This window comes from Hesperophylax consimilis, chromosome 29 (genome assembly GCF_061612785.1).
Source record: "Hesperophylax consimilis isolate HC1 chromosome 29, BYU_Hcon_1.0, whole genome shotgun sequence".
In the NCBI taxonomy this organism is placed as follows: domain Eukaryota; kingdom Metazoa; phylum Arthropoda; class Insecta; order Trichoptera; family Limnephilidae; genus Hesperophylax; species Hesperophylax consimilis.
Window position 1 is genome coordinate 10,483,201 of NC_142864.1, and position 24,817 is coordinate 10,508,017.

General features: G+C 33.8%; 1 protein-coding gene across 4 annotated transcripts in view; it reads left to right on the forward strand.

Annotated features, from left to right (window-relative positions):
* The window catches only part of LOC149409867 (uncharacterized), a 74,998-nt gene that overhangs the window by 18,234 nt on the left and 31,947 nt on the right, over positions 1-24,817 (forward strand). For 3 of the 4 annotated variants that reach the window (XM_089649252.1, XM_089649254.1, XM_089649253.1), the window contains one exon: positions 9,843-9,994. The gene's annotated coding sequence lies outside the window, so the exon portion shown is untranslated. Of the gene's footprint in view, positions 1-9,252; positions 9,995-24,817 lie in introns of those variants that run through there. The other variant, XM_089649255.1, reaches the window with a different exon arrangement.

Consider the following 24,817-nt stretch of genomic DNA (forward strand, 5'->3'; position numbering starts at 1 on the left):
GAGAGAGAATCTAAAAATTTCGTCTTATTTTTCCAAGATTTTGCTAAAAATTGTTCAGCAAGGGTATTTTGCAACAGTTTCGGCTTGAAGTTAAGAGAAAGCTACAAACCGAAAATATGTTCATATTCTTGGTATACCTTATATTGTAGGTAATAGGCATTAAAATCGCTTGAAAAACGGAGTCTAGAAATGTTCGATTTCAAGCACAAAACAGGTTTTTATTTATTTTGTAAATAATTTTATAAGAAATCAAAAAAGTTAATCAAGTGAAACTGTCACAGATAATCTTAGCTATAATATTGTATTTTTTTAAAGTTGTTTCCTTTACGCGTTCATACATTTCAATTGAAAAAATATTTTTTTTATTAGTTTACATTTATATTTTTTATTGAGTAATTTATTTGTATTCTAGTCAAACGAAACGATAGGAAACCCTTCAATTTATCTAGAACTTATTTTTATGGTATTCACAATGTAAACCAATTCGTTATAAAGATTAATCAAAATAGTGATTTAGCATTGACCTTCGCCTTAACTGCGATCCATTTTATGACTAATGAAGCTTGACAAAACCATAGATACAGGGTTTTCCAATAAGAGGTGTTATTTTGAATAGCCCGCTATTTCGGTATATGTTACTTTTGAAGCTGTTATTTTTTAACATTTGACAAGTAAAAACTACGCCATTGATAAAAATGGAACGATACACGCTTCAACAACGCATTGAAATTATTAAAATTCACTTGAGTGAATCAAATGCAAATCATCTTGAGTGATGAGGCCCATTTCCACCTCGGTGGCTTCGTCAACAAGTAAAATTGTCGCATCTGGGGCTCGGAAAACCCAAGAGTTATTGTTGAAAAGCCTCTCTATCCTCAACGTGTGACTGTTTGGTGCGGTTGAGTCGGAGCAACAGTTACGGTGAATGGATTGCGCTATCGAGAGATGATTAATGATTTTTTATGGCCGGAATTGGATGGTATTGATCTGGACAACGTTTACTTTCAACAAGACGGCGCTACATGCTACACAAGCAACGAAACCATTGATCTTTTACGATTGAATATCAAAACAACACCTCTTATTGGAAAACCCTGTATTATCAATTTTTAGAAATAGTAATATTATGTTCTTACTTTTAAACACCAGAAAATCGCGTAAGACATACGAAAATAGCGAATTCGATGTGTTTAAAAATACTTTTTTTTTTGTTTGACTGAGGTTTGAACCTTTCTCTCCAGTGACTGAATAAAATGATTATATATTTCGTGGATCAACTGCTGTGAATTTTTATAATGTCATTCAATTTCAGAAAAATGAGTGTGTGCGTGTGTGTATGCGTGTGTGCGTGAGTGCCACCAAAATTTATAGAATGCATTGTCATCGACAACGAGTCTATCTGACAAGTTTCAGCACGATCAGATGTCGCGAAGTGGGTTAATTTCCCTTCCAAGATTTTATTTCAACATTCAAATTATTAAAAAAAACTAATTTTGCATAAGAATGTCAATGTCTTATTTGTTGGCTTTATTAAAATCTGCTCTTCTCCATTTCCTAAAATCCTTTCCCCGCGCAGCATCCCCAAAGATGACATAGGCCCTGAGTGAAATTATTTATCTCAAAACCTTTTATGTAGAGCTAATGTAAAAAAGAAACATCATTTTACCCTTTCTAATTGACACTAAGATAATGATTAGTATCTACTTGATTATTTAACCAAACATCTCCCATTAGAACTGACATATAACTTGTGATATATAGAAGTTATTTAATATTTATTTTATTTATTTATTTATTTATACGCCCATTGGGCTTTAACATACATATTTCATAAAAAAATAATATTTTCAAGATTGCAAGTTCATAAAAGTAATAGTAAAAATACATATAACCATATCCATTTGACATATTATAACAGCAAGTAAATAGTACAAAAATAAGAATATTCCTACTCCTAAGTTATACAGACTTAAATTAGTTAATAAGAAATGTAAAGTTTATATGTAAATGCTAGGTAGTGGCAGCAGTAACATGATACAACACGACACATAGTGTATGAGGCCTTTGAGTTAGAAAGCTAACGAAATAATTATTGGTAGTAATGTTAACAAATATACTGCGTTTGACTGGTTGTAGAGGCCTGCTAAATCGAGGGCGATCGGTCAGCCATTTTACATAGTTTATATAAAAAAATATTGTGAAAATTATAAATATAGAATAGTAAAGCAATAATATAACATTCACCTTTAGACATATAAAACCAAGCAAAAAGCATATCTTAAAAATTACTAAAGGAATAGTATATTTTTTAATGCAGATCGATTACATAAAAAAATATCAATGAAGAAGAAGATAAAACTAATGAATATAAACGAAACAAAATAAAAATATAACTGTCACAATTAGGAATCGAATCCAGGATCTCTTGTATTACCAGAACAGCGTCTTAATCACTCGACCATTGAGGCCTGGTTATTAAACGACATATTTGGAGATGTCATATTTCAAATTAAAAATTAACAATATTATACTAAACTAATATTTCACATATCTTTGGCAACTACCTTTTCAAATTATCACAAAGTTTTAGTTAACTGGTTTGTAACCTAGATAGCGTGTCAGATAAACACATCCGATTTTTATTTATATGGGATATCGAGTGACTTTTTCTAAAAGTCTAAATGAATATTCAGGAAAAAATGTTTCTTTAATTTTTTTAAGCGCACCTTTCTGACTGCCAGTCAGGTGCACTAAGCCACTGTGCTACGTTGGCTTAGAAACATGAAACACAATAAGACACAGAAAATAGAAAGATTACGGTCACAACTAGGAATCGAACACAGGATCTTTTGTTTTAACTGGACAACGTCATAACCACTCGTCATATTTTTAGATCTCATATTTCAAATTCAGAATTAACAATATCATCTTGCAACTAATTTTTCCCATATTTCGACAAAAGATCTTGGGTTCAATTTCTAGTTGTGATCCTTACCATTTTATTTTCTGTGTCTTGTTCTCTTTTATATTTCATTTAGTTTTATTGGTTTTATCTTTTTCTTCGGCGATATGTTACATTGATGGGTATAACCTTAAAAAAATAAAGGGAAATAGTTGTTCCAAATTATGGAGTATTTAATGTAAAGAAACACAACTTTGTTATCGCTAACTCGTTGGGCAGTGTGTATATACATAAAATCTTAATGCCTTCATTTATTTAGCGACGCCTGCTTTTTAATCTCAATAAAGTTTGAGTCCGGATTCAACGAGCTTTCTGCTCTGCCACAAAGGTCATCATATGATGAAATATGTTGATTTTAACGTGGTTTTTCTTTTCTACGCAAATGATATTGCAACGTAGTTCCCTTACGCCCCCCCACCCTTTCCAATTTTCTAGCAACCTCTCCCCTTTACCACCCGCATAGCAACACCACTCCCCCGACCTTCAATAATACATCAAACATCCCTTGTTCAGATAACAAGGGTGGAAATATAGCCTTTTTTTTTCTCCCTCGGCTCTGTGTCCCAGAAATAAAATATTATACAGTGGAAATCGCATAAGACGAAAAGGTTTAACGCGAAAAAATCGGTTAACACGAAACATAATTTTAGTACCTATATAATAATCACGTGTCGCTTTGTTGGTACACAGCGACACTTTATCAGGTCACCAAACACGGCTAAAGCCATTTCAAGCAACGTTTCGGTTCTGAATGGTGAGCTTTGTTGGGGGCAGAGGTTTCTAAAAGATTAAATTTTTTAAGTAAGTACTTAATTTTTTTTTCTGAAGATAAATAACAAGTTCTAAACATGCTGTATGCAAGCAAGGCATCCGTTAGGTTAGTATTTTTTGTGAAATGTAACTATTAGTTCTATGAAAAATTAGTAGATTTTTTTTTTTTATAGTGAATACCTCACAAGAGTCCCAACTGCTCCCGTCTGGAGACAGTGAGACTATGGCATCCCCAATTGGGGGATGTTGTGAGGCTGAAGGTAAGTGGGGAAGGGAAAGAGGAAGGTGGGGAAGTACCTGGCTATTCAGATCTAGTCACTAAGCACGGCTAAAGCCATTTGGAGCAACGTTTCAATTCTGAATGGTGGTCTTACACCAGGGCGATACTGGTAGTATCTTCCACTCTGGAACGTGCCGCAAATATACTATATATTATTTTAATTAATTAATTGTGAAATAACACAAATTAATCAAATAAAATTTATTTGCGCACGCCGGGTTCGAACCCGCGACCTTCGGAATGGCAGTCCAATGCGTTACCACTGGACTATGCCGCGTGTATGTAGATGTCGCGTCCAAAAAATAATGTTTCTAATTTTCTCTTACTTAATAAATCAAAACCACAATTTATAAAAATGTTAAATTTGTAAGTAAGTATATTAAATACAAACCAATTGATATTAAACATTATATTTAATGTTAAATTATTTAAAAAAAAACGGAATTATACAATGTGGCCAAAGAAACGTCACCATCTCAATTACAATTCTTTTTTTTTACTTTTGCAAGTAGGTAGGTACCACAATATTGATTGAAAAATGTAATTAAGAAAATCCAAATAAAAAAGAAAACGATTTCAGATTTGAAAAAATAATCTTTACTGAAAAATCAAAACTGCCACCATCTTGAAACGGAAACGGAACGTACAAAAAAAATTACCCGAAATGCAAACGGTTCGAGTTAAAACAGAAATTCGATACGTTCAGTTATATATTTATAGGTTACGAATCATTTAACAATATTTGAATATCTTCCAACTACCATTATTGTTACTAGAATGATGCTTGTGCAATGATGGCGGACTAAGCTTACATGGGAATTGAACCGACCACGTTACAACGTTACCCACTACCTGACGTGTATGTCAACTTAGTTAATAACCGGTTGTCATTGTCTTCTACTGCAGCAATTGGTGTGAAATACAAAATACATTTATGATATTTAATTAATATAACATTCCTCAAAATATTAATATGAAAACTTATGAAACTGATTACTTCAGTTTAAAGCTAATGAATCCACCTAAATTTCACTGTTTATCTCAAATTTTTAGGTTTTAAAAATTAGGCAAATTACGGCAAGCTATCACTCAAAACGTTTTGCCAACTTGGCCTAATATGCCAAAAATCGCTCGAGTTAATATGAATGGTAAATGGTCACAGTTATCACTTGCGTTCTCTGGGCATCGATTTGATCTCAGTGTTGTTCTTATATTTCGTCCTTCCGATGGAAATGGCCAGACATTGTTTGGTCCATTTTTCTTTATTAACTCCGATACAATTATGATAAACGGCGGTGGAACGAAGCCTTCTACAATTACTCTGTTGGGAAAACGAAAACAGCAACATTATCCGAACAACTGCCTCCGCGAGGGTACACAGAATACAAACAGGACACATATTTTGTTATACATATTAGAAAACTACCAACCATAATATATTATCAGATCATAATAAAATAAAATTTCTTAAGATTAAATAATACAACATTCGAAATGAGCTAAATAGTGTTAACCATAGAATAAAGAAGAAAACTAGAAACGTCTTCCTCAAAAATTTGTTTGTTTAATTTTTTTATTGAAAAATTGTATATTATAACAAAATCATATAATGTATAATTAAAGTACAGTAGATGACGTGTACCCGGTGTTCCTCGCCTTTTCTCTACGTTCTGTTAATATAATATACATGTATTATATTATATTAGTATTATATTACATCGAAAACTGTGTAAAAAGAATTAGAAAACTTACTTACATTTTTATACAATTAAGAAATATCCTAAATCTTTCAAATATTAAAATGGTTTACTTTGCTCTTGTACAGTCAGTGTTGCAGTACGGAATAATCGCATGGGGAGGTATCTATAAGAATAATCTGTATTCGATAGTAACTACACAAAAAATGATAATCAAAGTTATCATTAAAAAACCAAGAATTTTTCCAACCAACGAACTTTTTGAAAAATTTAAGGTCCTACCGATTTCAAAACTATTTCAAAGAAATGCTATTTTAAAAGTTTTTAAAGATTCTAAAAGATGCTCAACGCGAAGTATAAGACCTAGAACATCTGGGAACATGTATGTACCTAGATGCAACACGACGGCTGCACAACACCATCATGTATATATAGGCCCAAAGTTATTTAACGATTTACAGGATACAATAAAAAGTGAGAAAAATTATTTTTAATATAAAAAAAAAATTTCGTTGTATTTTTACAGAGATGATTGACTTACTTTTATCGATGATTTTCAGATATATTCTCTTGCTTATTTCTGTTGCTTATATTGTTGCTTATATTTTTGTTGATTTTTCGTTGATTTTTGTTGATATTCTGTTTCTATAATTGTGAATATTTACTTTTTTTCTAAAAAAAAATATATACTTATATATGTATATATAAACCTTCAGCAAGAAATTTTCTAAACGATAGTAAATACTCAATCAAAATCTGTTGCGTAGTTTAGAAGGCCTTTAGGCCTTTTCAAGATATACAATTTTGATGTATCTCATAAGATATGGCAAGCGTTAGTAATGTAAGCGCCCGAAAATATATTTTTTACGACTTGATTACAAAGCATCGACTTCTCTCTACTTTCTATAAATAAAATATACATGTATTATATATATAAACCTTCCGGGAGAAATTTCCTAAATGATAGTGAAAAACTTATCAAAATCCGTTGCGTAGTTTAGAAGAACTAAGCGCACAAACAGAACGGACAGCGACTTTATTTTATACTATTTAGAGATAACAGAACAACAACAAAAATATATGTGAACTCATTTATTGAGAACACAAACCTACGAAATTATTACAAAAAAACTTAAATTACAGCTGGGCATTGCGTAGGCAACAATAACATTATACTGGCTAAATGAGTGTATTTTATTGAAGATAAACTTACGTTAAGGTTACGGCAAGGTTTTTGTGTAAAGCAAAGAATAACAAATTATTATAAGCACTAATTATTTGCCTGAATCACAAATATATAACCTCCAAGAAAAAATAAATGCCGCTGATGTGAATTGAACCGGCACCCTTCTGATTGCCAGTCAGGTGCACTAAGCCACTGTGCTACGTCTGCTTATTTTAATACATCATTGATAAATAAAAATGGGTCCCAATGGTCAATTAGTTTGAGACGCCTGTCCCGGTAAAACATGAGATCTGGGTTCGTTTCCTAGTTGTGACCGTTATCTTTTTATTTTTTCTGTGTCTTGTTCTGTGTCATATTTCGTTTAGATTAATTAGTATTATTTTCATCATATTGCATTGATGAGAATAAACCAACCCTCAAAATAAGTTTAAAGCAAAGAAGTTCTTAATTTTTTTTTTTTGTAAACATTCGCTTTTTCTAGATGAAATAAGTAATGTAAATTTGCCACGAAACATTTATTTACAAAGTAAAACGTATATTTTTTTTACTTAAAACTGCATGTAACACATTTGTGCGCCAGGCCATCGCTTTTATTCTATCATCCCTCATTTTAACCGTCATTCCCTTAGTTTTTAAATAAATTTGACCATCAATATTTTGTATTTATCTCAAAACTGTGCTAAAATTTTTTAAGTAAAATTCAAGTTTTATTTTACTGTATTATTCACTTTATCTTGTTATATGCACTTGTGTATTATGTATTAAGTTATCTGCAATTTAAAAACTGATTGCTATTTTTTCTTTCTCTTTACTTGTACACCGAGTCCGGAAATTCGTAGTATAAGCGGGAAACTGGTGAATCAACATCAAATAAAAAAACCCAGAAATAAAACATTTTTTTGATCTGATATTTCGATTTTTTTTAAACTTTTTTTCGAGAGCTAAAAATAGGCATTTTAAAAGACATTAAACAGCTTATGTTAACCCCCCAGTTACCTACTTTTAAAAAAATTTACCAAAAACTTAAAAAAAACCAACATCCTTTATTAGATTTACCTTTTCGCTTGTATTACAAGTTTCCGGACACCGTGTAATTATATACACATATCGTTTTTTTCAAATTTCGCATTGTCAAACCGAATACTCGATACCGTTATATCGGATATGTCATTTTTCCTGAAGATAAAAGGAAATATAATTAATTTAAATGAAACAATTTCTCCCGTTCCGAAAAAAAAAATTAAAATTTATTTTTCGGAATAACTTTATTGAGTAAAACCTCAAATTGTAATATTTAAATATTGAAGACAATATTAGGACGGGTTGTTTCGAATAATTTGAACAATTCATCAAATTTCAACGTTCATTTTCAAGTTCTGTGAAAGATTTTTTCATGTTCTGTTTTTATTCCAGTTTTGTCAAGCAACTAGCCTACAATGATGTAATAACAGAACTTGAATAAGTCTTTCACAGAACCCAAAAATGAACGTTGAAATTTGATGAATTGTTCAAATTCTCCGAAACAACCCGTCCTTAGTGATTTCTAAACGAAAATCTGAAACATTGATTGCATTTAGTTCGGGTTGAATCTTGCGATCATACATAAAGATAGTTGCCAATAAAAATGTGCGGTGAAAAAATGAAGACAATGTTAGTAGTTCTTATCCGAAGTATGATACAGTTAAAAGTGACCGAGGGGAATAGGGTCCCATTAGCTCAGTTGGTAGAGCACTGTCCCGGAAAGATAAGGGTCCTGGGTTCGAGTCCCAGATGTGACCGTTTCCTTTTTTGATTTTTCTGTTTCAGATTTTCGTTTGGAAATCACTAATATTGTCTTCAATATTTAAAAAAAAATAAAAATTCATAAACTTTCATTTTTATTGCGAATAACACACTGTAATCTTACAGTAACGTAAGCAAATTTTTGGTAATATCTTTGGAATACAAATCGTGCATAAACGACGTAAAAGACTCTTAGCAAAGTCAGGGTCATTTGAGAGCAAAAAAAGTCAAATGAAAATTGTTTTTTCCCACTCTTTTTTGAGAGCCATTTATCGTTTAAAGCCGCCCTCTGTCTGAGGGGATTATATGTTACACGCGCGCCTTTTTGCTACGTTTTCTTGTACTCGCTTTTAATTTTCTATTATTAAAAAATCCGGCCAACATTCTCCGTTTTTTGCTGGATGGGGTGAACTTGATTGTTACTTTGAAGGGTGCTTATCAGATTTTAGATCAGTTTATTCAGAAAAATGAAGAAATATGAAATGTTAAAATTAACTACTTTTAGACAGATTTTTTTTTGATTCATTTAATTTGGGTTTAACTAAATTGGGTTAATAGCCTGGTGATTATTTCTACTGGGTTTGAAAGGATTTCAACGTGTTTGCATAATTTTTGCATATATATAATTTGGGAAGGAATGGAGTATAATGGAAGGATTGAGAAGGAATGGCATATAATGGGAAGGCTTGGAAAGGAATGGAAAGAAATGGGAAGGAATGGAAAGGATTGAAAAGTAATGGGAAGGAAAGGGAAAGTATGGAAAGGAATGGGAAGGAATGGAAAGGATTGAGAAGTAATATAAAGGAAAGGGAAAGTATGGAAAGGAATGGGAGTGAATGGGAAGGAATGGAAAGGGTTGAGAAATAATGGGAAGAAAGGTGAAATAATGGGAAGGAATGGGAAATAATCGGAAGGAATTGGGAGGATTGGCAAGGACCGGGAAGAAAAAGGAAAGAATGGGAAGGAATGTGAAGATTACTTCACATTCCTTCCTATTCCCATTTCATTCATTCCATTATGAATGAATGGGAAATAATGCAAAGGAATGGAAAGGATTGGGAAGGAATAGAAAAAATGCGAAAAAATGGCAAGGAATGAATTGGAATTGACAGTTGAGGCTGGGTAATATGTTTTTCAAAATAATATCTAATAATTTAATTTCAGAATGACCCCATAATCAGGTGACCATCAGAAGTGACATACAGAGAAAGGCAGAATATGGAGAATCGGAAAGAAAACACGATCATCTAATTAGCGAGATGTATGACTGACTATTCAATCATCAATCATTTCGCCTTGTGAGATTTATACTGATGGTAAGTGCTTATCAAAATCTTATCTATTTATTTTTTATAAAATATGACACTTTTTTTACTGATTTTCAAACCTTTTTTATTTACAGTTTTTTTCCACGGTATAATTGAGGTCCTCAAACCCTAAATACAGTTTTTTCCACTTTATAATTGAGGCTCACAAAACCTGAATACAGTTTTTCCACCTTTTTTCCACGGTATAATTGAGGTGCTCAAACCCTAAATAAGTTTTTTCACGTTATAATTGATGCGCTCAAACCCTAATTACAGTTTTTTCTCCATATAATTGAGGCGCTCAGTACATAAGTGGCGTAACTCTACAAAAATATATAGAGCTGAGATAATTTATTGCATTTAATTTTTAAAATACGGAGGTGGTTCTAGGTTCTTAGTGTGTTCTATTCCTCGGCGGGCTAAGTCCTCCATCACAACACAAGCAACATTTTCCACTTAATGTGGTGGTAGTAGGAGATTTTTAAATATGGCCAGATTATTCGTAACCCGAGAATGTTTGTCTTTATTTAAAAATAAAAACAAATTTTGCTGAGTTTGGTGGTCAGGTATGCATAGTCAAGGTATTATCCCAACCGCCCTCTTTCCCGTCTCCTTCCATTCTCACTGGCTCCGCACAATTTATTTATGTACAGGGTTTTCCAATAAGAGATGTTATTTTGAATAGCCCGCTATTTCGGTAGATGTTACTTTTGAAGCTGTCATTTTTTGACATTTGACAAGTAGAAACTACGTCATTAATAAAAATGGAACGATACACGCTTCAACAACGCATTGAAATTATTAAAATTCACTATAGTGAATTTTTTTTTCACCCTTTTTATAAAAGGGTGAAAAATTGGCAGAGACGGTTCGCAAAACTCGAACATTTTTGGGTAGTCGGTTGGGTGGAAAAATTCGAGCTGTTGGGACAACTTAGTGATGTGAAGAATAAAACCCGTGCACGTCGCTCAAGAACAGTCGAGAATATTGGTGCTGTAGCCGAAAGTGTTGAAGAAAACCCAGGTTTATCCATTCCTCGTCGTTCTTTGGAATTAGGCATTCCACAAACGTCATAACACCGTATTTTGCATGAAGATTTGTGTCTTAAGGCTTATAAAGTTCAGTTAACACAAGAACTCAAGGAATATAATAAAACCCCTTATTGGAAAACCCTGTATTTTAGGAAAAGTTGACAGCAAATTTGTAATTATACCACAATACAATAATAATATAATTAATAATGCCAATTATGAACTTTCCACTGATGAATAGTTAATGGTAAGGTTTAAAATGTCATAGAGGTGTATTGTTAAATTAATTTCTTGTTTAGTTACAAACTATGAAAATAAAGCGGGGAGGGAGAAGGAGGAAACATAGTATTAGGATTAAGAGGTAAAAGACGGGAATATATAGGGATTGAACTTCTAGTTTGAGTTATGTTGATTAGTGAGTTTTTGTTTTATGTCGCGTAAAGTCGAGCTAAAAAGTCAATATGGTAATAATTTAAGTTAAATGACTGTGTGGATCTGTAGATAAATGAGTTTTGTTTGGAATTGGTCTTACAATGAGGGATATTAAAAGTAAGCGACTGTCTGCTGTTGCGATTAGGAACATGGAATAATGGCGTTGAAGAAGATCAGGACTATCGATTAAGTTATGTGTAATTTTAAATAACATTACCGAATCTGCTATATTTCTTCGGCAAGTTAACGTCTGTATATTGAAGAACTTTGCAGAGTCTTCATTATTAATATGAGATCGGAAAGAGCGGAAGTTAAGGTACCTTAAAAATGTATTTTGAATACTTTCAATTCTATTTTTATGTAAATAGTTATAGTTTTATGTAACAATCGGGAGCGGCTCGTATGCGTGTAAAAAATAAGTACATCATAATTAACCTGTAATCTCTATAATAAAGATTTTATCAAAGCGATTGCCCGTCTCTGCACAGAGTCAAGAGCTATTTCTTGGTACCCATGGAATCTAGACCAGAGGTGACCATCAAAACCAGGTAACCAGATATAATAGAACGTGATAAAAGAAAATGTTCGGTCAGGTTAGACTTTTACCAGGTCATGCCAGTTAGGTTAGGTTAGGTAAGATGTTCTATTTTGTTATGAAACCTCAAAAAAAGTCATTCGATTGAAACTGGTGCCCCCCTAGGCATCTCAACGGCCCCGGCGCACAGTGCCACATTTTGAAAATCTAGCGGAACTTTTTTATTGCCTCAAAAGTACACCACTTTTATTTGATTTATTTGGGTTAGGTTAAGTTAACAAATAATTTTATATAATTAAAAATTAGAGTGTGTATTTCCATATATTTGACCATACATTACACAATACAACAGCGGTTAAAACAAAAAATTATTTTTTTATGATAAATTAATGTTTTTAAGACAAGGTTTTATGCATAGCATGAAGGATAACAAATAATTATAAGCAACAATTAGTATACCGTTTGCGGCATTTATTTTTACTCGGGAGATATTTTCAATTTGTATAGATATTTCAGGCGACTAAACATTAGTTTATCATTAAAAAAAAATAATATTTGAGAAGTAAAAAAATTTCACCAACAAATGTAGATATAAAATGTCTCGACGCCATCTAGTGGGAAATTTAGCACTGACAAGGCCTTTTCTACAAAAATAAAGTTGGTTATTTACAGGTGAAAAAAAAAATATAATAAGCAGTAATAAACCAAATAATTTGAATTGGGTGTTCAAAAGATCTAATGCATTTTACAAACCATACTGCACACAAATTCTAACAAAATTACAAAATTTTACAATGAATTATAATACGAAATACTCATTTCATATTTTTATACATAATTTTTCAACACATATAGTACTACACTTATTTTTCTATTTTTATATTACTCATTTTTTTACTACTATTTTTCTTATTATTTTTATTTTACTATTTTTTACTAAACATTTGGTTTATATATAAATTGTTCATTACCAGCCTCAGAACAGACTTTGTCTAGTGAGGAGGGTAATGAAAAAAAATATCTGTACAGAACCAACCTTAAATAAACGCCCGGGTTGCCGGTACTGAAACTTAACTGAACTGAAACTGAATTGTTGATTGAGGTACTAGTACATATCGAATTTTATTTGGCGGGTTGGAAATAAGCCAACATAGCTCAGTGGTTCAGAGCACCTGACCGGACATCAGAAGGTACGCGTTCATTTCCCGTTGGCGGCATTTATTTTTACTCGGGAGATATTTTCAATTTTTATTGATATTTTAGGCGACTAATTGTTGCTTTTAATTATTTGTTATTTTTATTTAATTTCATGTTGGATGGTAATAAAAATAGCCGTGTACATGTTTATATGTTATTCGTGGTGTACGTGGTATAAGCTGTTTTTAATTAAAGTTCCTGTAGATTACAAATATTTCACTGTGCGGTGGGCGAGGGCGGTTCCATTTCAAGAGTTACCATCGCAATCCTAAGCTATTGCGTCTGGCCTAAGCCGTTTGAAAACACTAATAAATTACTGGGGTAATTTTTATTTCGACCCGAGCGGATCCGAAAAACATTAGATTGTGCCGTTAGTGGAAATTCGAACATCGGGATGTGAAATAAAATAATAATGGCTCGTTTTTGTAATGGTTACTCTATATTCTCACCCTGTATATCAGTGATGTACAACCCAACTAAATAAACTAACTAACCATTATCACGCCGTTTCCTCGCAGGGGTAGACATGAACCCCGTCCTTGGCACACACATTCCTTCAGTATTCGCATTTGTATGGTCACATACAAGCGTGTTCTATCTTCATCTTAGATTAAGAAAACACTCATTAAGTTTAAGAAAAGCAAATGTAAATCACCAAAACAAAATAATTAGTTAAGTGTATTTTTGCTTTACTTTTGTGAGATGTAACGCACGTCTTAAAATAACAAAATGGCCACCCTCACATTCCAAATAGTACAAGAAAATAGCTGACTGAGCGCTGATAAATAATAATAATAAATGTAAACTAAATGAACAAACATACTTTGTGTAATGCAACACTTTCATTAAATTCTTAATTGACAGCCAACCCGGTTTCGCACATCTCAAGCTCGTAAGGACTTTCATATTAAATTATTATTTTTAAAATAATAATGATAATTATAAAGATTTGTTTTTATGAACGCTTTATAAATTACACAAAAATAAATTATATATATATTTTTTTATTTGAGCACAATGAAAAAAAAAAGATTCTTAAGGCCCCGTAGTAGGCGTTCAGAGATGGTTTGAAACGAAGATGTGTAAATATGAATATTAGAGGGAGCGCGCTTATATTAAAAAAATGATTATAAGTATAGCAAAAATCTGTTGACAAATGTTTTAGTTGAATTTAAAGATACACTGAGATTTTTTTCATGCCGATAACATACTTATTGAGCTTACTTCGCGATTTTTTTCTATCGAGGGTATTTCATATTATTAACGCTTCTGCATAACAAATGTATAAATATTTTCTTAAAAAATAACGTCTATATTTTTTGGAACCAAAAAACTTTAAGAGTTAAAGAGAAATTTGTTATAAATCGATAGAAATTGGGTATGCGGGGAGCTTAAGGGGTTCCTATTTGATTCGCTTCATCGTGTCATGTCTTTCTCAGGCGTGCCAGCCTTCTTCAACCATCTCTTTAGCATATTCACCTTATACTAAATACTACGCTCATTGGCTCTGCATGTCCAAACCTTCTCAGAATACTTTTCTTATTCTTATTCAATACGCTTGCATCAGCCTTGCATTTGTTCCGGATATCCACATACGTTCATACATTGTTTTGCCCCACAGTGCCTAAGGGTTATCATTCTACAGCGTTCAGTCTACTTTCATTCTTTCTCTGCCAGCTCAGTGTTGAATCAGCATATTGAAATTACAATCTTTAACCAGTCTTCAATATTTTGAATCAGCCGCCCAAAATTACAAACACTAGCCCGTATTCAATTTTTTGAAACATCTGCTCAACATTATAAACTTTAGTCACGGCTGTTATTCCCAATCCTACTGATCAAGTGTTGAGCCGAAATTTTGGCTCAACAATGCTCAAATGCACAACTACGCTCTTTCTAACGGAAAAATGGCGACTCAGCGATCCACCAATTTTAGGAAGCTAAACTACTGGATTAAGCTTGCCTCAGTAAATGACTACTTATAAAAATTGTCGACACAGTGAAAAATATTCGACACGGTGTCATTAAAGTCAAGCTAGCACTTTATTTTTAACATATTACGCATGTTTGTTTAAAAACACATAAAAATATCGGTTTATGTATTAGAGTATTTAAAAAAATATATTTATCATTAATAATAAATGCAATAATTAATTCGTCAATATTAATTTAACATTGAAAGTTTTTACTTTGATGTCATTTTATTGACAATGAAAGTGGGCGGGGCCACTAAAGATAATCAACGGTAAAGATGTTTGGAAACATGGGAATCGAACGTCACTGAACAAATCACTTGGCTGATCGGAGCCATAGATTGATCGTTCAAAAAGTTGGGAACAACGGCCGTCAGTCTTCAATATTTTTAATCAGTCGCCCAAAATTACAAACTTTAGCCTCTCTTCAATATTTTGAATCAACTGACCAAAATTATAAATTTTAGTCAGTCTTCAATATTTTGAATGAGCCACCTAGAATTTTAATTGTTAATATTTTAGAATTATATAAACGATAGAATTTTGTGGTTTGTTTTTAAGTGCAGATATTTTTTTCTCCGGCTGCCCTTTCTGGTTATTTCTTCAAAATATGAAATGATTTTGCCGAGTTTGGGTTAGGTTAGGTTAGTTCGAATAAATAAGTACTATAATCTCTCTCCGCAAGACTTGTAAGTTAACTAATTTGAAATGTATAGGAAACTAGTTCTTTGGCTTAAAAGGTTGTTCATCCCTGCCCCAAATAACTGTCGAATAAATCTTATTTGTGATTTGGCGGTGCGGACTAAAACTTGTATGTAAATGGTCGCGGTTAGACTTGCCGCGGCGATTCATCCTCCAAGAATTGCCTCAACTCTGTGTTTTACGCTCAACTTAAAACAAAATGTGTTTTTTCTTCTGCCTGGCAACAAATATTTATAAGGAAATGCTTGTGGTTGCTACCCGAAATCCCCCGAGATCTCAATTCTATCAAGCAACAATTGATTTGTGAATATGTAACGGATCCATAGCTCATGATTGATCTCACGTTGCTATATGAAAGTTCAGACAAAAAACTGCAAATTCCAGTCTTTAATTTATCGAAGACTTTATTTTTTTAATATTTTTTTATATTATAGAAACAAACATTACATGATTTACAGAGATGAAAAAATATACAGGAATAAGATACTTCATGTTGGGTACCAATGATATGTTTCCTTGTAATATCTGCTAAGTGGTATGTTTATTCCTTAACTACCAGGTGACGTGTGTAGTTTATAGGTGTGTGTGTGACTTGTGTAATGTATGTGTGAGTGTTTGTTTGTGTGTGTCTGTATGTATGCGCATTGAGTAGTTTAAATTATTGACATGATGCCACGTTTGAATTTGAGCAGTGAATCCGAAAAAATACAAATATTATTTAGAGTATGATATATAATAATATTATTTATAGTTATGCTAGAACTACTGGGTACTTTGTACTATACAGTGAAAAGAAATCTTCTTCTTTCGTATGGTGGGGGGTCAGAGAGGAACATCTAGGTCAGTGATCAACGTGGCCCTGTGGACATCATCGATCCCGCCGGGGAATGAATGTAGCGGGCAATCTTTGACCTTTGGTTATATTTGCAAGTTTGGGGAGTAAGGCAAAATCCCGCTGATGGTTCGCATTGTGGCATTAACTTGAACATCGACCGTGGAAGTGTGGGCGCTGCTAGCCCTTGCTAGAGCACAGTATTAAGGTGTTGAGAAAACGAGGGCAATGGATACCGTTCTTAGGGTGTTAGCATCGCAACCCCAGATAGTTCCAGCTAGCTTACTGACTAAGTTGAACCTTGTCCTGGTAATTTTCCCACTGTTTGTCTGTTTTGCCGGTAGTTCAGGCTCCTATCCAAACTAACTCCCAGATAGCGGGGGTGGGTAAATATATTTTCAGAGTTTGATTTTTGACTTTGAATCACTAAGATGAAAAGCTGTCGCAACTGTTTTTGATCCATTTGGCTTTAGTCGCCAATTAAAGGAATACACTTCCATAGCATTTAGGCCAAAATTAGGGGTCTCTTCTGCTATTATAACGGTTTTAGCTTTAAGTGCTTTTTAAGGGCAAAGAATTATGATCTTATCAGTACGATTGGGATAACTTTCTAACGCATCGGCCGTTTTTTGCATAGAGTAGCGGTTATTGAAGTGAAACTTCTTTACGCGCGTCATGCAATTTCGAGGACCGGAGTAAAACCGACTCATGACCGTCACGAAAAACCGTGATCATTTCGCTATAGGAGCCTAGCTAATATTATATACCTAGTTTAGGTCACTCTCCAAACTCAGCTTCGCGGTCTAGAGGCAGAGCGCCCGAGTGTCGTCGTGAAGAACCGAGGTTCGATCCCCGCTTTAACTATTTTTTTTTCTTTTTCTGATTTTTTTAATACGAGGAAAAGTGATAAAATGCTCTCGTGCTGCGACTTTTAGATATTTTGACTATATGATATTTTGGTCGAAATATAGCTTACAAATCGAGCCGGTAGAGTCGCTCGGTATTTTGATTAATTATTTTTATTTTGAATCATTAAAATTACTAATCAAGGCCGATAACGCGACTAATTACCCTCGCAGACGTGCGTGACAAGTTTTTTTAGTAAAAAACACAGCCTTAAGTGAGTTTTTCAAAATTTAGAAATGTTTTTCAAATTCAGACTCCATACAGGTATGAAACTATTAAAACACGATAGATCTTTTCCAAAACGGACAAATATACGGAAATATTTTAAAAAACGAGAGATATGACTTCACACTTCCGATATATCTTCGATTCGACCCTATATAAAGCTTTAACGAGACGTTATGTGATATTATTCATTTGCCGTGTTTGAAAACAAAAATATGCGCTCGACAAGTCAATTGAGGAGTACACGTTGTATACGCGGTTCTCGTCGTGCGAGATACCTCTCCTCGCGGTCTAGAGGCAGAGCGTTCGACACTCGTTATGCAGGACCCGGGTTCGAATCCCATATTTTTTTAATTTTTTTTTTTTTTTTCACATGCTATTTATAAATATGTCAATAGACAGAAAAAAAGAGAGAATCAAATGAAAAGAGAGAGAGAAGAATACTAAAAGTTTCACTTCCGTCGTGCGTAGGCTTGCCACACACTGTTTTTTTTTTCTAGTATTTTGGGGCTCCAGGCCAGAGATGGCCGCGAAATTCGATTGTTACAGGTTTAGAAGCTACGGTTGTAACCCAGATCTTAATAGCCTGGCATTTTCCATCTTTGCTCTTTCGCATCTCACTCCCAAAACCCCAATTGTGGATAAAATAATCCTATGCAGTTGGGTCTCTCGTGCGATGATAACTTTTTATTTGGTAATTATTTGGTAACAAGGAATTTATTAACGTCGAACACTGTGCATTGTTATTTAATGAATAATAGGTTTTCGCTGATGCTTGGTATAAAAATCCTTGGTCAGTTTCACCAGAAGTGAGTAAAAAATTACCTTAATTATGGCAGACTGACGTCGGACACCCCCACGCCACATTTCTGGGAATATCTCATCAGTTGCTAGCATAGATAATAAAAACAAAGGAAGATACATGCAACTTTTGCAGAGCCATGACCAAATTGCACGGACTCTCGAAGCGCAATGACAGTATATTAAATGTGTGTGTAGCCATAAACAAAGGTGAGATTAGATGCGAGCAGATCGACATGGGTAACGATCTCATACAAGATGGTTTATGGCCTATCTCACTTGATATTTGTGGTTGCTAGCAGCTACACGCCTTTGGGCGTCAGTGTGTGCGGTTTAAAGATTTTAGCGCGGAGAGTATTAGAGGTAATGCACGCCGATCGGAGTGCCAAGAAGTCGCTGGACACCACCGCCCCCCACCGCCGCATACGGCCCCCTGAGGTCATTGCTGCGGGATACAATTTTATCAGTGGATGAACCAATAAGAGGAGCACACCACTCGGAAAGCACTTGGTTGACCGATGTATAAAATAACAGTAAAATAGAGCTAAACAATTCACTAGTCGTGGTTCGCTACGTTTGGTCACTTAGCAGGAGTGCCCGGATTCATGGGGTGAGGTTTGTCTAGGTCTAGAACTCTTTCGACCCATCACTCGCTTTGCACCGCAATGATAAGAATGGATTCTTACTTCCCATCCTCACACAATTTCCTTAAGAGATCTTATCACACAGCTTCCTCAAAAATGACATTGGCCGTAGGAAAATTATTTTCCTTATTAAGTCTTTCTGTTTGAAGCAAATGTAAAAAAATTATAATTATAATAATTCTTTAATAAGAACTTAATCGATGATCTGAAGGGCCATCAATGGTATGTACAATTTTTTTTATGTGAATACCGCACAAGAGTCCCAACTGCTCACCACCGTCCGTAGCCAGTAGAACTATCGCATCCCTTGTTGGGATATGTTGTGAGGGTGAAGGAAGTGGGGATGAGGAGATGGGGAGAGTAAGGTTGAAAAATAACTGGCAATTCAGGTCTAGTCACCAACCACAGTTAGAACCATTTCAAGTAACGTTTCGATTCCAGAATGCTGGTCTTTCAACAGGGCTATACTGAGAATACCTACCACAATGAAACATAGTGATTATGTATTATTTTATAATTTTACGTGTTAGTGACTGAAATGACAAATGCGTCTGGTTCTCAGCGAATTGTCATGGATTAAATTTTCTTGCCTATGTATTATTTTACCTATTGTCATTCGACTCCGTGTCTCATTCCAGTGCAAAGATAATGCGTTATAATCAAAGTTATTTTTTTTCAGTTCAGTGCCCATAAATATTATTGTTAAATGATAAACTCATGTTTATAAGACCAATTTGTGTTGTTATTTCAGACGAGTAATTATCGCTTATTATAATTAGTCTTATAAACATTAGTTCATCTTTAAAAAAAAATAATATTCGACAAGTTAAAATATTTTACCAACAAATGTAGATATAATATGTCTCGACGCCATCTAGTGGGAAATTTAGCACTAACAAAAACTTTCCTACAAAAAATAAAGTTGGTTGTTTACAGGTGAAAAAAATATAATAAGCTGTAATTGTTGATTGAAGTACTAGTAGGTACGTATTGAATTATTTGGCGTGTTTGGAATAAGCCGACGTAGTTTAGTGGTTCAGAGCACCTGACCGGCAATCAGAAAGTGCTGGTTCAATTCCCGTCGGCGGCATTTATTTTTACTCTGAGATATTTTCAATTTGTATGGATATTTCAGGCGAGTAATTATTGCCTATAATAATTTGTTAGATTTATAATAACCTGTTTTGAGGTAAGCAAAAATATTTTATTGCAATGTTATTGAGAGATTTTAAATGTAAACTTTAGATAAATATGAAATCGAAGAAGAATTACTAAATTTTTTTTTTTTTTTTTATAGTGAATACCTCACAAGAGTCCCAACTGCTCCCGTCTAGAGCCAGTGAGACTATGGCATCCCCAATTGGGGGATGTTGTGAGGCTGAAGGTAAGTGGGGAAGGGAAAGAGGAAGGTGGGGAAGTACCTGGCTATTCAGATCTAGTCACTAAACACGGCTAAAGCCATTTGGAGCAACGTTTCAATTCTGAATGGTGGTCTTACACCAGGGCGATACTGGTAGTATCTTCCACTCTGTAGTAGTAGTGTGTAAAAGAAAAAGAACATGGTACATCAGATATATCAGTTAAAAAAACGACGAACAATTAATATAATAATAAATAATATTTACCTAAAGTGAAATTGACAGTACTATAAACAAAGTATAAAGAATAACAAATTATATTTCATAAGGTCTTCAATTTCCTTGTGGTCTTTTCTCATTAGTCATTCAGTGTTTTTATTGAAGGAATACATATTAATTATTGCTATGGTCTTTAGAGGCAGTCTGTTGTATGTTGAGCTGGGTCAATCGATCGTTTTAATCGACCCGGGTCGCTCAGGACTAGGGTTGCCAGATGGTATCCAAAAGGAGGACATGTCCTCCTTTTACATGTTTTGTCCTCCCTTACCTACTTTAAGTCCTCCTTTTTGCTAAACATCGGGCGGGACCGGGGGGGGATTTTTTAAGTGTTTACAAGGCTTGTGAAGATTACTTGATGGAATGGGTAAAACCTTTGGAAGATTTCAAATGTTTTGAGTGGATAACAACAATACGAATATACACATTACTAACGTGTTTGAATCAGCTCCTGCTAAAATATTAAAAAAATAACGAATTTAAATAGATCCTGATCATAAGTAATACGTTACTCTAGTGCTAATTTAGTAACAGTGCAGTGAAAGTAGTGCATCACTCCACATACGTGTTGTGTCAACTCAAAACCTAAGTTTATTAAAAATAATCCGCCATTACCGCTATTAGGTACCTAATTCCACCGAGCGCGACTTACTACTCTAGTGTGACTGTGTGCGTGTCCGTACTAGCCGCTCAGCGCAAGTACTCACTCCTTCCCGCCGATACAAGTCAGGGCAGCTAAACCTATCTCGCCAGCTACTTTATCATGGACTCCTGCGATACATATGCATTCATCACATTAGCAAACAATATTATACGTGATTTAAATACGACCATCATGGATCCCACTAATAAATTTACTAAAGAACAAATGGGTAAATTAACGCCTCAACTCTCAGTGCTACTAGGCAATATTAGTTTGGTTTCCACAAAAGTTGGTTTTCTTGAAGGTGAATTGAATGCCTACAGGAACATTTCACCTAATCATTCCAAAAATTTATCAACTACCAACATCGAAACGGAACAACTAACAGGAATTTGCGAAACTTTGAATGAAATGGACGAGAGAAAATCGCGATCTAAAAATGTAATAATGTTCAATGTTCCTGAAAGCTCGGGTAATTCTCAAACAGCAACAATGAGTGAAGATCTGAATAATGTCAAGAATATTCTTAACAATGTTGATAATGTAGATACCTCGCTAATTAAAGTGTATCGATTGGGTAAGAAGGACACTAATAAAACACGCCCCATCAAGGTCGAACTGTCCGATAAATATCAAGCCAGAACTGTTCTACAGAAAAAAGGAATACCGTATGGAAATGTAATTATCAAGACCAAGAACGACTTAACAATGCTTCAACGGCAAGAAGTACAAAACTTGTGGAAGGAGCTGGAAGATCGAAAAAGCAAGGGAGAAAATAATTTAATTATCAAATATATCAACAATAGACCCAAAATTATAATAAATATACCAAAAAACTTATAACCGCGCCACGTTACATCTTCTACCAGAACGTCAGGGGACTTCGGACTAAACTCAGTGACTTTAGAACTAATGCACCCACCATCACACAGGACATCATCATACTCTCTGAGACCTGGCTGGAACCATCGATATACTCAGCGGAGCTCGGTCTACCTAACCACAGTATCTACCGAGTTGACCGAAATCGGAACACCAGCTCCAAATCAAGAGGAGGAGGCGTCCTGATAGCAGTAAATAAAAAAATTTCATCGAAATTATTAAAAAACAAAAACAATGATGTTGAGCAAATTTTTGTCATGTTAAACGATAAATCCAAAAAAACTATCATCGGATGTGTATATATTCCACCAAATTCTAATATAATAATGTATAAAAATCACTGTGAAGATGTCGAGCTATTCAAATCTAACCACCCTAATCACAATATTATAATTTGCGGTGATTATAATCTACCTAATTGTAAATTTAATGATTTGGATTACTTACCATTAACGGCGTGCGAGAGAGAAATCTTAGACATGTCGAACTATTTAGGTCTATTTCAATGTAACAATGTGCTGAATTGTAGTAATCGGACACTTGATTTAATTTTTTCTACTGATGAGGGTATAAAAGTCTATGAGTCAGCCGAATCCTTTGACCCAATTGATAGTCACCACCCTCCACTTACAATACTAGTACCTATTACAATAGAGTGTGACCCTCTAATTAAAAATTGTAGTCGTAATTTCATTAATGCTAATTACCAGGACATTAATCATGCACTTAACAAAGTAAATTGGTCTGTTCTCAAGGAAGGTGATCTCAACTATAGCGTAGAACTATTTTACTCTCAACTGAATAGTATCATTTCCGACACAATTCCTCTAATTCATCATAAAGTACGAAAGTATCCGATATGGTTCAGCAAAGAATTAATTCAGTTAATTGTTATTAAAAAAGAAACACATAAAAAATATAAAGAACACAGAACAATTCCCAACTATACGGCATTCAACAATATTAGAAGAGATTGCAAAAAAATGACAAAAAGATGTTATAAAAATTACATTAATTCGGTTGAGAACACGATACTTCATGATGTAAAATACTTTTGGAAATACACAAAATCAATGAAAAACAATGATGCTGGTATTTCTGGTAATATACGTTACAGACAAAATAGCTCCAGTAAAATTTATGAAATTGTTAACATGTTTGCTGATTACTTTAAGGACGTGTATGAACCTGATATTCCAGATGACTTAATTCCTTACTTCAATTCGGATATAAATTTACACTTATCGCAAATACACATTGATATTGAAGACATTATAGTCTGTATTAAATCACTTGAACCCAAAACGAGCTCGGGACCTGATAAGATTCCTTCCATCTTACTTAAGAATTGTGTCCAAAGTTTATCTGTTCCGCTTAATATACTGTTCAACAAGTCACTCTCCACAGGACACTTTCCACAAATATGGAAACTTAGCTACCTAACTCCTGTATTTAAAAGTGGTGATAAATCCTTTGTTGAAAATTATCGGCCTATCTGTATTCAATCGTCTATACCTAAACTTTTTGAGAAATTGATTCTTAAGAAAATCAGCTTCTTTGTAAACTCTTGTATCGCAACTTGTCAACACGGCTTTATCTCCGGCAGATCAACTTTGACTAACCTAACATTATATGAAAATTTTATTTCCAATGCACTTGCCAACAAACGACAAGTTGATTCTATATATACCGACTTCAGTAAGGCGTTTGATAAGGTCTGTCATAAAATCCTCATTAATAAACTTTTGAAACTCGGCATTAATGGAAACCTTTTATCTTGGTTTAAGAGTTACCTACTTAGGCGTCAGTTAACTGTCTGTATTAATGATCACTTATCCTACATGTTCGAAGCTACCAGTGGCGTACCCCAGGGTTCGCATCTTGGTCCTTTACTTTTTAATTTATTCATTAACGACGTAACAAACATATTCACCCGTGTTCTCATTCTAATGTTCGCTGATGATATGAAGATATATAGAATTATTGACAATATCGAGGACTGTCTAACACTTCAATCTAATATTAATAGCTTTTACGATTGGTGTCTTAAAAACAAATTAACTCTTAATGTAAAAAAATGTCAACTTATGAGATTCCACAGAAAAAAAAACCCATTTTTGTTCACCTACTTTCTCAATAATCACACCTTATTATCTGTGGATGAAATAAGAGACCTTGGTATAACATTTGACACTAAATTAACATTCATTAAACACATTAATAATATAACCAGTAAAGCAATGCAAATGTTAGGATTTGTCTTACGGATTTCAAAGGATTTTAAAAATTTAAAAACTGTCAAATTACTTTACACTTCACTTGTTAGAAGCCAACTAGAATTTAACACCACCATTTGGAGTCCTTACTACAGTGTACATGAGAATTCCCTTGAGCG